Source organism: Muntiacus reevesi, chromosome 3 (genome assembly GCF_963930625.1).
Source record: "Muntiacus reevesi chromosome 3, mMunRee1.1, whole genome shotgun sequence".
NCBI classification, from domain to species: domain Eukaryota; kingdom Metazoa; phylum Chordata; class Mammalia; order Artiodactyla; family Cervidae; genus Muntiacus; species Muntiacus reevesi.
In genome coordinates, this window is record NC_089251.1 from 74495663 (window position 1) to 74510302 (window position 14640).

At 42.5% G+C, this 14640-nt stretch overlaps 1 protein-coding gene across 2 annotated transcripts in view; it reads right to left on the reverse strand.

Annotated features, from left to right (window-relative positions):
- PRKCE (protein kinase C epsilon) overlaps positions 1 to 14640 on the reverse strand; it is a 535687-nt gene that overhangs the window by 208219 nt on the left and 312828 nt on the right. The window lies entirely within an intron of this gene.

Consider the following 14640-nt stretch of genomic DNA (forward strand, 5'->3'; position numbering starts at 1 on the left):
GTGGATATTGGATGCTGGGCAGTATTCTGGGCACAGACTCTTAGCCACAGTGGATGGTCCATAGCCACTCTCTAAATTATTCTTCTCAGATATTTTGGATTTGATCCTTAATAGGTGGGTCTCCACTAACAAAGCAAGGAATTGCCGTCATTGTCCAGACAACAGTGGTTATGACTGGGGAGGGGGGGAAGCCCCTGAAGAGACTAGATGGAATTTTTCCCACTCAGTATCTGAGGAATTTATTCAATAAATCTCTGGCTTAACTTTATGGACTTACTGTGAAAAATGCAAGATCAACGGAAACAAAACAAAATGAAAAAAACCTAGGCACTGAAAATCAAAGGAGCAGTGCCTTTTCATTTTATTTTCCATGAGGAAAATAGCTTATAATATTTTCAAGCTGAAATAAATGCTACATGACAGTGAGTTTTAACGATTAAGTAAATATTTATGTGATACCAAAGGCTACGTTCTACATGTTGTACTCACACAATACATTAAAGAAAATTTCTGTTCAAAACAGGAAAGAGGAAACAGCAATTAATTCCCTGAGAGAGATTAGTCTGAACTATCTATGTCTTCCCAGAAAGCCACACGATGTGAAGCAGAAATGTCTAGGAGGAGAGGTTTGGAATTGTCCACATATGTTATTCTGTGTGTAATCTAATCAGAGGAGTGCTGGTGGCATTTCAAGATTAGCATCTCAAATTTACTATAAATCACTTTCTTTTTTCTCATCTTTCCTTTCCGAATGACCCGTTCTGTATTCATGGCAGGGCATAAGCTCTGTCCACTTATTTAAAATAAAGCGTAAGCTAGTTTATGCTTTGTTAGGAAAAAAAAAAGTGAAAAATTTGGACACTTGACAGGCTAGAGGGTAAACTGAGCTCAAACACAGGGGTGGTAGGACAATCGGATGGTCACTGAGGGAAGGCACCTCAGGGAGAAAAGGGGAGGGCATCCCCCTCAATCCCACCACCCAGGCTCTGATATACACGGGGACATGGAGAACCACTGGAGAACAATGATCATCCTTAAGTAGGAAGTCTCCTTGCTTCCTGCCTATCAGCATTTATTCATTCCCTCCCTTCTCCAGCCATTCAAAATTAAACACTGGAGTTACACTGGAACTACCACATGCTGCTGGGACCCAGGAAAAGTTACTGCTTGCCAGGAGAAAAGCCGCAGAGCAAAATCCCTTCAGGCAGACCTGCTAAATGTTCAAAGAGCCTTCTCATCCCGGGAAATCAGCCAAGTGGGGCACCAGCCAAGGGTGGGGCCAGAGTCCTCGCTGGTGCCAGTGATGGTCCTGTGATTCATATCACAGCAAACTGAGCCGTTGCTGAATTACTGGGCACCTGAGCCCCGAGGACCTCATGTCCATGAGGTCATGTCCATGGTTCATGTTTCTAAAATGCTCTACTAAAAAAATGCCTGTGGGAGAGTAAAGGCAGAAGTCAGCAGGACGTCTGTCCATTCCCAGCATGAAGAGGCGGGAGTGTCAATGCTCAGTGAAGGTTGACAACCCCCTTTCCAAATACATTACAAGCCTCTTAATGCCAAGGCATGCAGGCCAAAAAGGTTATGGGATTTTTTTTACTGAAAACCTACATCCATCAGTGCTGTTGCTATCAGCTGTTCCACAACATCCAATCAGTGGCAGGCAGGATTCAGAAAGGTTCGAGCAGAGTAAACGAAAGTTCAGTTCACTTCAGTCACTCAGTCGTGTCCGACTCTTTGCGACCCCATGAATTGCAGCACGCCAGGCCTCCCTGTCCATTACCAACTCCCGGAGTTGACTCAGACTCATGCCCATCGAGTCGGTGATGCCATCCAGCCATCTCATCCTCTGTCGTCCCCTCCTCCTCCTGCCCTCAATCCCTCCCAGCATCAGGGTCTTTTCCAATAAGTCAACTCTTCCCATGAGGTGGCCAAAGTACTGGAGTTTCAGTTTCAGCATCAGTCCTTCCAATGAACACCCAGGACTGATCTCCTTTAGGATGGACTGGTTGGATCTCCTTGCAGTCCAAGCGACTCTCTCAAGAGTCTTCTCCAACACCACAGTTCAAAAGCATCAATTTTTCGGTGCTCAGCTTTTTTCACAGTCCAACGCTCACATCCATACATGACCACTGGAAAAACCATAGCCTTGACTAGATGGACCTTTGTTGGCAAAGTAATGTCTCTGCTTTTTAATATGCTGTCTAGGTTGGTCATAACTTTCCTTCCAAGGAGTAAGTGTCTTTTAATCTCATGGCTGCAATCACCATCTGCATTGATTTTGGAGCCCCCAAAAATAAAGTCTGACACTGTTTCCACTGTCTCACCATCTATTTCCCATGAGGTGATGGGACCAGATGCCTTGATCTTAGTTTTCTGAATGTTGAGCTTTAAGCCAACTTTTACACTCTCCTCTTTCACTTTTATCAAGAGGCTTTTTAGTTCCTCTTCACTCTCTGCCATAAGGGTGGTGCATGAGCAAAAAATCACCCTTTAATATCAAGTGGTCCCTTTACCATCTCATCCCAGCCTCCACAGACCTCCTCCCAGTCTCCATAGACCTCTTCAAAATGAAGTATGTGCACAGTTACCCAAATTACCACGACAGACTCACCTGTTTATTTTCCCCAAACTCCTCTGTTTGCTAAGGTAGTTCCATACTGTTGCTAATACTTTAAAGTTAAAATTAAAAAGAAAAACTATAGCCTTTCCCAGAGAGATCTTAAGTCCTGAGCAGGATTCCAAGGAAGATAACCAGGTGGGTATTTATCAGACTACCTGAGAAAGAAGACAAGTTTCAGGGAGTCAGAAGATAAAAGCAAAAAAAAAAATAACAGGCAATGAAAGACTTGTTAAGACAAAGGAGCTGGCAAAAAAAGATAAAAAGAAGTAACGATGATTATTAAGTCATGAAGTCCAGGCTGGTGATTGGACAAATGAACTCTACACCTTCCCAGAAAGCAGATGGGTTTGTCTTACTCTCTGCATCCCTTCCTCCACACTGACCAAGAAGCAAGGTCATCTTCCTTCCACCCTCCCTCCCAGCTAGTTTCCAGAGCAGGGTACTGGGGGGATGGACCTTCCTTAGGAAGCTTACCAGAGATTAAAAAAGCCCTGGATCATCCTATAGAAACAGCTATCAGGGCTATTGGGCCTTGGGCAGCCACAAGATCAAACCAATCAATCCTAAATAAAATCAACTCTGAATAGTCATTGAAAGGGCTGATGCTGAAGCTCCAATACTTTGGCCACCTGATGCAAAGAGCTGACTCATTGGAAAAATCCCTCATGCTGCAAAAGATTGAGGGCAGGAGGAGAAGGGGATGACAGAGGATAAGATGGTTGGATGGCATTATTGACTCAATGGACATGAATTTGAGCAAACTCCAGGAGATAGTGAAGGGCAGGGAAGCCTGGTATGCGCAGTCCATGTGGTTGCAAAGAGTCAGACATGATTTAGCGAGTGAACAACAATCAAGACCATAGTGCCCATGGAACTTATATCTTTCCACTTGACTTCAAAATCTTGCTTAAACTTTTTCTGACAAGTTTTATGTTCCAAAGAAATAGTGATCACAACTCTGTAGTAGAGAGAGGGATAAGGAGATCAAAAACAATAATGCTTTTAATAACTGAAAACAAAGCCAGAATCCAGTCCTGTGCCCCTTCAAGGCTCAGAGGCTCTGATTACACACACACACACACACACACACACACACACACACACACACACACACACACACACACACGGTGTGACCCACCCCCTGCTGCTGGCATCTCTTTCAATACAGGGGACACTGCAGTCTGGAAAAACCAATGACATCCCCAGGATTGCTTCTTAGGGCCTTGGAAACTCCTGTCTCTCCATAAGTTGTCATTTATAGTGATAGGAGAACATGTGGAAAGAATAGCCACTATGTGAGAAGGAAAATGTATTTCTACTAGTCCTATAAAACAATAGAGACATCTGCTAAATTTGGAGTCTCATATCTAGAAACTCCTATACACAGAAAATTAAAACCATCAAGAACAAAAAATGGAGTAGGGGCAAGGGAAATTTTTTAAAAATTTCCAGTTTAATGAGACTAAGAAAATATTCTAAGGACTCAAATGCTTAAGGGAGATCCAGTCAGCTTGGGTCTTAGTGCTAATGAAGTACAAGAGGAGATCAAATTCCCCAAGTGAGTAAGTTACCTCTGTTCAGAGGGAAAATATTACCAGCCACAGACCCTGCCTTGAATCTCAGCAAGCTTCTTGCAGATATACATTCTTGGTCACCAGGACTTTCAGGAAGAAGTATTGATACTTACAGCTACCATAAGCCAATTTCTCTATGAAAAACCCAGCTCCCATCCTATACCTTACGACCTCAGGGAAGTAGAGAGCCAGGTCTTTACTTACAAAAGAGAGCACTTTCCTAATCTGGAAATCTGGGCCCTGAACACAGTGCAGTTACCTGCCTGCCCTTTTAGGAGGTCTTGGTTTAAGCGTTAATAGGGCTAGTCAACAAAGGTTAAGCTAAGGTTAAGATCTACCACAGTCTTAAGAGTCTCAAGAATCCAGAGTAGTGGATGAGCACTGCTCTGGCCAAAGCACATCTCTGTCACATCTTAGCCATGCTTGTGAGACTGGCTATCCCTAGTAGATGTGAGATGTCCAAGAGAAGAGAAGTGAAATTCTTCTAGAGGAAAAACTTGAAACTTCATTTTCTGGGAGAAAAAAAGAAAGGATTGAATGAGAGGTGTGGTGGCCAATCTCCAAGATGACCCGCAGGGATCCGAGCCTCCTGGGACTCACACCTCTGTGCAGGCCCCTCCTATAATGATTAGAGTTGCCCCGCTGACTTGTGGAACTAAAGAGACTTTGCAGAAATGACAAAGGGGGACTGCTGAGGCTAGGTCATAAAAGACACTGAAGTTCCACCTTGCTCACTCTTGGCTCTCTCTTGGAAAGCCAGCTTCTGTGTCCTGGCATACAAGCAGCCTGATGGAGAGGTCCATTGGAAACTGACTGGGAGAGACCTCCTCTGTCAGTCAACACTGACTCATGAGCCATGAGTGTCAGCCATCTTGGAACTGGATCCTCCAGCCCCAGCTGAGCTTTTTTGGTTGGCCAGAGCCCTAGCCAACAATCCTGACTGCAACCTCACGAGAGACTATGGGTTAGAACCATCCAGCTAAAGCTGCTCCTGAATTCCTAGCCCACAGAAGAGTATGGGATAATACTATTTCTTATTGTCTTAAGCTGCTAAATTTAGGATAATTTGTTACTCAGCAATAGATATCTATAATTCAGGAGATAATAGATCAACCAAGCAAGAAGAGACTTAGGGTAAACATTGGAAGGAAAATGTTTTCACTGTGACAATTGTTCATTCACTTGGCCAATATTTACTAAGCACCTCCAGGGTGCTAGGTACCAGGCCTCTGAGTTATACATTTATCCCTCCTCTGGAGACGGACAAAGGAAAACAAACACTGGTTATATTAAAAGCATGATCACATGGATCCCAGTGCCTATGAAAAAGTGAGTTAGGCTGACCTGGCTCCTGAGAGCTGGGAATTCAGAGATAGTGGCATCCTAAAAAGCAAATGATCCCTGCTACTTTGAGCTCCACTGTGTCAGTTTTTCTCTTAAGCTTGAGGCTTTAAGCCCTGTTAAAACACAGATCCTCTGGGAGGGCCATTATGAGTTTAGTGTGGATGAATTTCAGATTCTTTTTGAGAGGTTGTACTGGGAAGGTAGAAAAAATCATGTAGAACCTGCAGGAAGAGTGGTGTTAGGAGATAAATTTTGGAAATTTTACATTCTAAAGTAAGAGACAAATTCCATTTGTAAACAAATCTAATAATAGAAATAATAGGTACCATTTACCATACAGTCTGTGATTAAAACATACCTTCGCTTCTTGAAGGCAGCCTACAAGATTGGTATTATTCTCCCCATTATGCAAATGAGGAAACTGGGGCTAAATAAATCTAGGTGACTCACCCAGGGATCCATCTTACTAAGTGGTAGAACCTGATTTTGTACCAAGGATTATCTTCCTTCAAAGTTCACTGGTTCTCCACCATACTACGAATATTAAAGAACACAAAATGACCATTCTCTACCCTTTTCTTCCTATATAGAAACTGGAAGAAAAAAAAACACTCAAGAAATTCAAGCATGCTGTTTCTATTAGTCTAACAAGTAGTTTATAGATTTTCTAAAAAAAATGAACTTTGCTCCTCTAATGCTGTAAATGAAAAAACTGTGTGAAAAAATTAATAGCAGGCTGGAAAGAAAGAGGCCCATTTCTTTCAAGTGAATGTAGGGTTTGATGAGAAGTTCTGAAAGTTGTTTTGGAAACCAGACGTCTGGCAAAGCAGCAGAAAATGTAAACTCACAGAGATATAGCACTCTCATCACACAGCACACACGCGGGGGAGCTCAGGGGAGTGACAGGAATGCGACCATAACCCACACTTTGCTCATTTGTACCACTTCCAGGCATTTCCTACAGAACTGTGAAAGGCAGGAGGAGACACGAGGTATGATGCAAAAACAGATATACTCGTCACATAGGCCACAACCTCCCAAAACAAAAAGTTTCTATCTGCTCAAGCCAAGCAGGGAAGAAAGCTTGAGGTCAAGGTGTTTCCTAAACCTGCCCCAAGCTCGTGGTCAGCAGGAACACTGGGCCTTGAAGGAAAAGTCACTTTTTCCTCTTCTTCAGGTCAGTCCCCCCCTTCACTCCTGAAGCTACAAAGATGAAAATTAATGCTGCTGTTTTTTTAAAAATAAACATTATCCACTGTCTCCAAAGAGAGCAGTAGGCAAAGACCCAGACCAAACCTAGAAAATTAGAAGTGAGAAGCTAAAATAGTGTGTGCATTTAAGGTAGGAGGACTAAAATAATGCTATAACATTATACCTTTGGCTCCTTCAAATCACCTTTCTGAGAAAAAAAGACTGCAGTATTGAAGAGACAAGGCGTCCTTCCTTTATTCTGGAGCTACTCTGGCCAGAGCTCTTATTGCATCTACTGCCGAATGGGTAGAACAGGGCAACAATTTTGTTCTGGTACTGGCGAAGGTTAGGGCTTTTTACAAGCTCTTACAATATCCTCCCCACCGGCCCCCCCTCCCCCACCCCGCTTATTTGCAGCTGAAGAGGATAGCCATTTGATTTCTGGGTGACAGTGACCTGCAACTTGGTAAATCATTAATTAGAACTTCTGGTTGATTCTCAACCTATCAACCTGAATTGTACACCCATTAGACTCCTGACTTGGCACTCTCTCACGTTGATGCTCTGCTTGAACTCCGCTCTGTGCTCAGTCACTCAGTCGTGTCCAACTCTTTACAATCCCATGGCTGTAGCCTGCCAGGTTCCTCTGTCCATGGGGATTCTCCAGACAATACTGGAGTAGGTTGCTATTCCTCCTGCGGGGGATCTTCCCAACTCAGGGCTCGAACCCAGGTCTCCCATATTGCAGGCGGATTCTTTACTATCTGAGCCACCTAGGAAGCCCATGAATACTGGAGTAGGTAGCCTATCCCTTCTCCAGGGGATCTTTCCAACTCAGGAATTGAACCGGAGTCTTCTGCATGGCAGGTGGATTATTTATCAGCTGAGCTACTCCAGGTATCAGAAATGGCTTCTCACTCCTCAAGAGGAGGAGTTTGATGTTGAAGTATGATGGCAAAGGAGTTCAGAAAAATGTTTTAAAGGCCAGAATAAATGGAAAAAAGGTCCTTCTCTCTTTCAGGTAATAGCCAGTCAATGGTCATTGTCAGAAAATAGCCACAGTTTCTTATCAAATCTGAATTAGAAAACAGAAGACCCTAAATTAAGTCCATTAACACAATTCCATCACAATTTTCTTCTAAGCAACTTAAATGTTGAAGTCTTCACCTTTGCATAGTCTCAAACTTCACCATGCACCAGAAGTGTTTGGAGGACTTGATGAAACATACACTACTGGACCTATTTCCAGTTTCTAATTCAGCAAGGCTGAGAATTTCATTTCTAACAAGCTCACATGTGATCCTAATGTTGCTGATCCAGGACCAAATTCTGAGGACAGTCTGGACCACATTATCCCTTACCTGAATCAACTAAGAGTGACACTTATTTTTTCAAAATAAATTAGGGCCTGGCTTAGGATGTAAAAAAAACTAGAAAGACCATCACTTCGACCATTACAACAAAAAAAACAGACAGCTAGATCAATGGATCAGAATAGAATCCAGAAATCAGCCCACATATATATCTAAAATTGATTTTCAACAAGGGAGAAAGGCAACTCAAAGGAGAAATTATAGTCTTTTCAACAAATGATGCTGGAATAACTGAATATCCATATGCAAAAAATAAGTTTGGGGCTTCTCAGGTGGCTCAGATGGTAAAGAATCTGCCTGCAATGCAGGAGACCCAAGTTTGATCTCTGGGTCGGGAAGATGCCCTGCAGAAGGGAATGGCTACCCACTCCAGTTTTCTCGCCTGGAGAATTCCATGGACAGAGGAGTCTGGCGGGCCATAGTCCATGGAGTCTCAAAGAGTCAGACACAACTTAGTGACTAACACACTTCATACCTTGCATCTTGTACGAAACTTAACTCAGAATAGATAATAGAAAAACATGTGAAACCTAAACATTGGAGAAAATTTTCATGACCTCAAAGTTAGACAGAGCTTTATTGGCTACAACTGAAAGTACAATTCATAAAAGATGGATAAATTGAACATCAAGATTAATAACTGCTATTTAAAAGACATTGTTAACAGAATAAAAAGATAAGTCACAAAATGAGGAAAATATTTGCAGAATACATAGCTGGTAAAGCACTAACATCTAGAATTTATAGAACTCTCAAAACTCATTTATAAGGAAACAAACCAATTTTTTAAAATGAGCCAAATATTTGAAAGACAGCTCACCAAAAAAGATATATGGATAATAATTAAGCATGAAAAGATGCTGAACATTAGTTTTAGGAAAATGGAAATTAAAACCACAGTGAAACCACAACATTCCTGTTAGAATGACAAAACATTAAAATAACAACAACAATAACATAAAACTTGAAAATATCAAGAGCTGCTGAGGATGCAAAGTAACTGGAACTTTCATTACTGGTGCGAAAACAAAATAGTCTCTCCACTTCGGAAAACACTGCAGTTTCTTATAAAATCAAATATATGCTTACCATGCACGATCCAGCAGTCCCATCCCTAGTTATCTACTCAAATGAAATGAAAACTTATATTCACACAAAAACCTATATTCGAATATCTTTAGCAGCTTTGTTTGTAATCATCGAAAACTGGAAATAATCCGTAAGTACTTGAACTGGGGGATGAGTAAACAAATTGGTTTACATCCATACAGTGGAAAGGAAGGAATTATTCAGCAAAGGAAGGAATTATTGATACAATCATCAACATGAATGAATCTCAGACATAACATGCTAAAGGAAAAAAAAAAAAAAAGAGTCAAGTCCAAAAGGCTAAATACTGTATGTTCCATCCAAACGACATTCTAGAAAGGGCAAAACTATAGGCGCTGAAAAGGGATCAGTGATTGCCAGGTGCTTTGGGGGGTGGGGGGTGGGGAGGGCAGTGAGCAAAAAATTTCACTATGAAATGGGAAGATAATGTGAGAACTTTGGGAGGTGGTGAAACTGTTCTATATTTTGATCGTGGTAGAGGTTACCCAACTTATGTATTTGTCAAAACCCACAAAACTATACACTAGAACAAGTGAATCTTACTGTACATAATGGCAACCCACTCCAGTATTTCTGCCTGAAAAATCCCATGGACAGAGGAGCCTGGCAGGGTACAGTCCAAGGGGTCGCAAATAGTCAGACATGACTGAAGCGACTTAGCACATATGCACACAATACCTTAATTTATAAAAAAGTGGCGGGGCAGAGGGGAGTAATTAGGAAAGATTTATGATAGCTTCAGCCCTGTGTCAACAGCTACTAAAGCTACAAAGAACTGCCTTGAGGATGGTTTAAAACGCACATCTGCCTGAAGCATTTAACCAGCCTTCACAACTGAGACCTCAGGTGAACAGAACAGATTGCAAACATTAGTCTAAAGAAAGCTGGGTTGTCAAGTAAAAACCAGGCCCTCTCTGTCTCTGCCTTCCCTGCTCTGACCACCCGAACCAGGTGGATCTCCTGACTGCACCCCCACAGAAGTCACACTTATTCCTCCCAAGCTTCTCATTTCATCAGCCCTCCTGCCTAGGAAGAGCTTTCTCCCCTCTTCTAATCTCAATCTTTCCCACCCTTATAGATCTAAATCTTCCATGAAACTTTCCTTATCAGAGCAGCATCTTAGGACTCGGGGTCTTTACCATTCAATTTTCTATTCATCCATTAAACATTTAATTACACACTTTGAGTGTTTGATGTTCTGTTCTCATTGTTCCCTCAACTACACTGCTAGCTACTTTAGAAGTAGAAGCTTTTAAGATTTCTCTTGAATCCATCTCCCCAACTATCACCTCCAACACCTCTACTGCCCAGTTCAAACTATGATTAATTGAATGAAATGCTGAGGTATCAACCACAACAGGCAAGAGAAGCAATGTGGTATTAAACACATTGCAATTCATCTGCTTATGGCTCAAAATCCTTGTAAATTCTTTCTTTGCATACAAGGTGATTAAAATGTCTTTCCATAAAATAAATCCATCCCGGGTTCTAGACAATTTAACAATCCCTAAAGGACCCACAATAGCACAGTAAATACATGCATTTCTTGATGTGTAACTGTTTCCACTGTACTCAATTCCTTTCATAACAGCACATTAAAATAAGGATTGAATTCTTTTCTTCCCCCCTTTTTTTTTTGACAATAATGAATTCTATACATTGTTTTCTTCTAGAAGTCTTTGGCCAAGCATCTTGAATTAATAGACCCCCTCCACAGATGTTTCCAATTTTCATGCATGCCTGTGTTTAAATTAGATAGGCCAAGTTAATTAGTCTTTTAATCCTGCAGAACAGTGATGCAAGAAGAACACCATGCTGGGTTACTGCCATCATATTCCGAGTCTCAAGTTACATTTCATTATTTGTTCTTTGCTTAGTTTATGGTAAACCACAAATGGAAAATGCAATATTGATAAGAAAATTATTTTTTTCTTCAGAAATATTCCAACTGACATTTAAATTCTTTTGACTCTATATTGAATTTTTAGTGATAAGGACACCATCAGCCTTCATTTCATTTGGATATATAGACTCTATTCAAGAATATCACAGAGTCATGTGTGTGGGTGAGTTGAAGAACTGTTTTTGTCCCTGCCCGGAATCACTGGGGCTGCAGGAAGACCCTGTGACCCTCTGAGGCCCCGTTCAAAGTGAAGGGAGTATTGAAAAGGCTCGGAAAGTTGACAAGATCATCATCCAAGCTCATGTTTTTGCCAAAGTCCAGCCCTTTCTAGTTATAGCCTAAAGGTACACGTTTAGGTATTATGTGCAGGTAGACAAAATAAAATAGACATGCAAATGCTACTATACCAGTGAATATAAAACAAAACCACTAGGTCAGTGGTTCTCAAACTATAGCCTGCCTCAGAATTCTGGGAGGTTTGTTAAAGTACAGGTTTCTGGGCCCCACCTGGGTTTCTATTCAGGGGCTCTGGGTTGAGACCTGAGATCATGCATTCTAACAAACTCCCAGGTGATGCTGATGCTCTGGGTCATCAGGAGAGGGCACTTTAAGAATCGAAGACTGCCCGAAGCTATCTATGGTCCTGTGGATCACCAGAATCAGCAGAGAATTCTGGACTGAGAGATAGGAAATAGACCCAGAGAAAAGAGGAGCAACAGAGACTTCTTTAATCCATCAGTGCTCTGAACTATCCTTTCATCAAGACAGCCTCAGGCGGTTCCAGGGAGGGAGGCTCCCAAGGCTATTTTCTAATTGAAGTATTACTGATTTACAATGTTAGTTTCAGGCATACAGCAGTGATTTTGGGGGGCAGATTATATTCCACTATAGGCAACTACAAGATATTGAGCATAATTCCCTGTGCTGTAGAGTAAATCCTTGTTGTCTACCTACATGATGTAGCTTATATCTTTTAATTCCATTCTCCTAATTTCTCCTTCCCTCTCCCCTTTGGTAAGCATAAGTTTGGTTTCTACGTCTGAGTCTGTTTCTGTTTTGTATATAGGTTCATTTGTGTTATCTTTTTGATTCCACCTATAAGTAATATCTCAGAATGGCCATCAAAAAGTCTACAAATAATAAATGCCAAGGCATTCTCATAAGCTGTCTTTAGCGCGTTCTCAGGGAGTCTGCAGCCTTCACATCTCCTGAAGCTCTGATAGAAACTTTTAGGGGCAGAACCACTGGGTCAGCATGGAAGTATCTCCTGTGAGTAGGTGACTAAGACTAGGGACGAGACTGGCCAATGAGTAAATGGAGGGTGAATGGTCATGTGAAGGATGTAAATTCAAAAGGGAGAATGGCACTGCAATTCCACATCCACGCTTGGAGCACCCATTGTGCCGAGGACTGAGCCCTGCTCTTCCAGGAGCTGGAGGGGCTGTGGGCAATGCACTTCACCCCCAGGAGAGGGCGCTGAAGACCTTGGAGAAGCCCTCGTGTATGATTTTGTGTGTGTTAGTTGCTCAGGTGAGTCTGACTCTTCGCGACCCCATGGACTAGAGCCCACTAGGCTCCTCTGTCCATGGAATTCTCCAGGCAAGAATATTGGAGTGAGTTGCCATTTCCTTTGCCAGGGGATCTTCCTGACCCAGAGATTGGACCTGGGTCTCCTGCATTACGGGCAGATTCTTTACCCCATGAAGATCCCGCATGCCACAACTGAGACCTTGTACAGAACCCTGAGATACAGGGAAGTCCATATGATTGCTTCTTCCTATGTTCTTCCAGAGAGAGACCCTGGGGCCCTCCACTTTTAAAACACATAGAATCCTTGGCCCCACCCTCAGAGACTCCCATCTAAATGGGGACTGGCCCTCCATGGGGGAGTTGTTTTTTTTTATAGTTTCCCAGGTGATCAAAACTGGAAATCAAAGCTGAGAACCACTGGTGAACCACATCTGGGCTTCTCGGCCCAAAAGAAGCCTGCGTTCTTCCTTTCCTTGACCTGCATCTGGTGATGAGAGCATTTCCACAACCAAGAGATTTGTTCTATTCCCCAAACTGAAAGTTACAGAAAATGGCATTTCAATTGTCCCTTTCATTTCTCCAAAAAGGCAAAGGCACTAGGTAAGATTGCAGGGGAGGAGTGGGACAGCTTCTGTGCCTTATTAGGAAAGTAGAAAGCTACAGGGAATCCATTCACTTCCCTAAATATGCTACACCCACATCGGCTGGCAAATAAGGGTCAGCAGGTACACAAAAATAACTAGACCTAATCCTGAATGACATGCACCCTCAGACTCACCTGGAGAGGCCTGAGCTGGTGCTCACAGCTTACCCCAGACAACTGATTCACAATCTCTGCGGGTGGAGCCTAGGCACTGGCACTTTAAAGCCCACCAGAGGATTCTCATGTGCAGCCAGAGTGGAGAAGCACTGACAGTAAGGGTAGGCGGTGGGGCCATTAAAAATCAGGAGAGGCCCAGGGGGACATGGTGGACACTGATAAGCCAGAGGCATGTGACTCAGCAGCTGCCAGTGACACTGAATGAGCGTTTGGGTTCAATGTTTGTTTTGGGGCCATGACTCAAAAGAGTTGGGTATTGAAGGGAGATATTCCAAGAGGAAAAGAGAGGGCGGGGGAGGGAGGGAGAGGGGAAGATGTTACATACTAATTGAAAAGTGCCCTGAACTGAAAGCCTGGCGATGGAGGATAAACTCTTGGTTCTGGGGACTTTTCTGGTGGTCACTGGCTAAGACTCCATGCTCCCAACACAGGGGGCTTGGGTTTGATCTCTGATCAAGAAACTAGATCCTGCATGCCACAACCAAGTATTTGCATGCCACAACAAAGATTGAAGATCCCGCATGCCACAACTGAGACCTTGTACAGCCAAGTGAAAATAAATAATAAAAAAATAAAGTCTTGGTTCTGACACTAACCATATACATGACCCCAGGTAAGTCATTTAGCTAGCCTTGGCCTCAGATTCTCCCATGTTACATGGATAGCTGTGTGTTTTCAGGTTCCTTCAGCTTCTGAGATTTTCCAGTGTTACATGAACATCACCTGAGTGTTCAATAGACATGAGGTTGGACCTCATAACAACCGGAAAAAGAGGCATCAGAGCTGAGTCTCTCCCAGGAAATTGAATGTAAATGCTTAAGTTTGAGGAGAGGTGGCAGAGGGTTATTTTGGAGCTCTCAATTATTTGAGAATTTCACCCTCTCAAACATCACTCAGAGATGTCAAAAAAACAAACAAACAAACAAACAGACAAAAAAAAAAAGGCAGCTGACTTGATCTTCCTGTCCAGTTTTCAGGATGAACTCAGCTTCCCAAGTAAAACAAATTCTCATCCTGAAATCTACAGGCTTATTTGGCTACTGTGTTTTGTCCTGTTAGTTTATAAGCTCCTTGAAGCAGGAACTGGTTATCTAATTGAACCTTCATGTTGTGGGGCATGGCTTAAACAAAGCACTTTCAGTGTTCTTACGTTTTCTACAAAAGTTATGTTC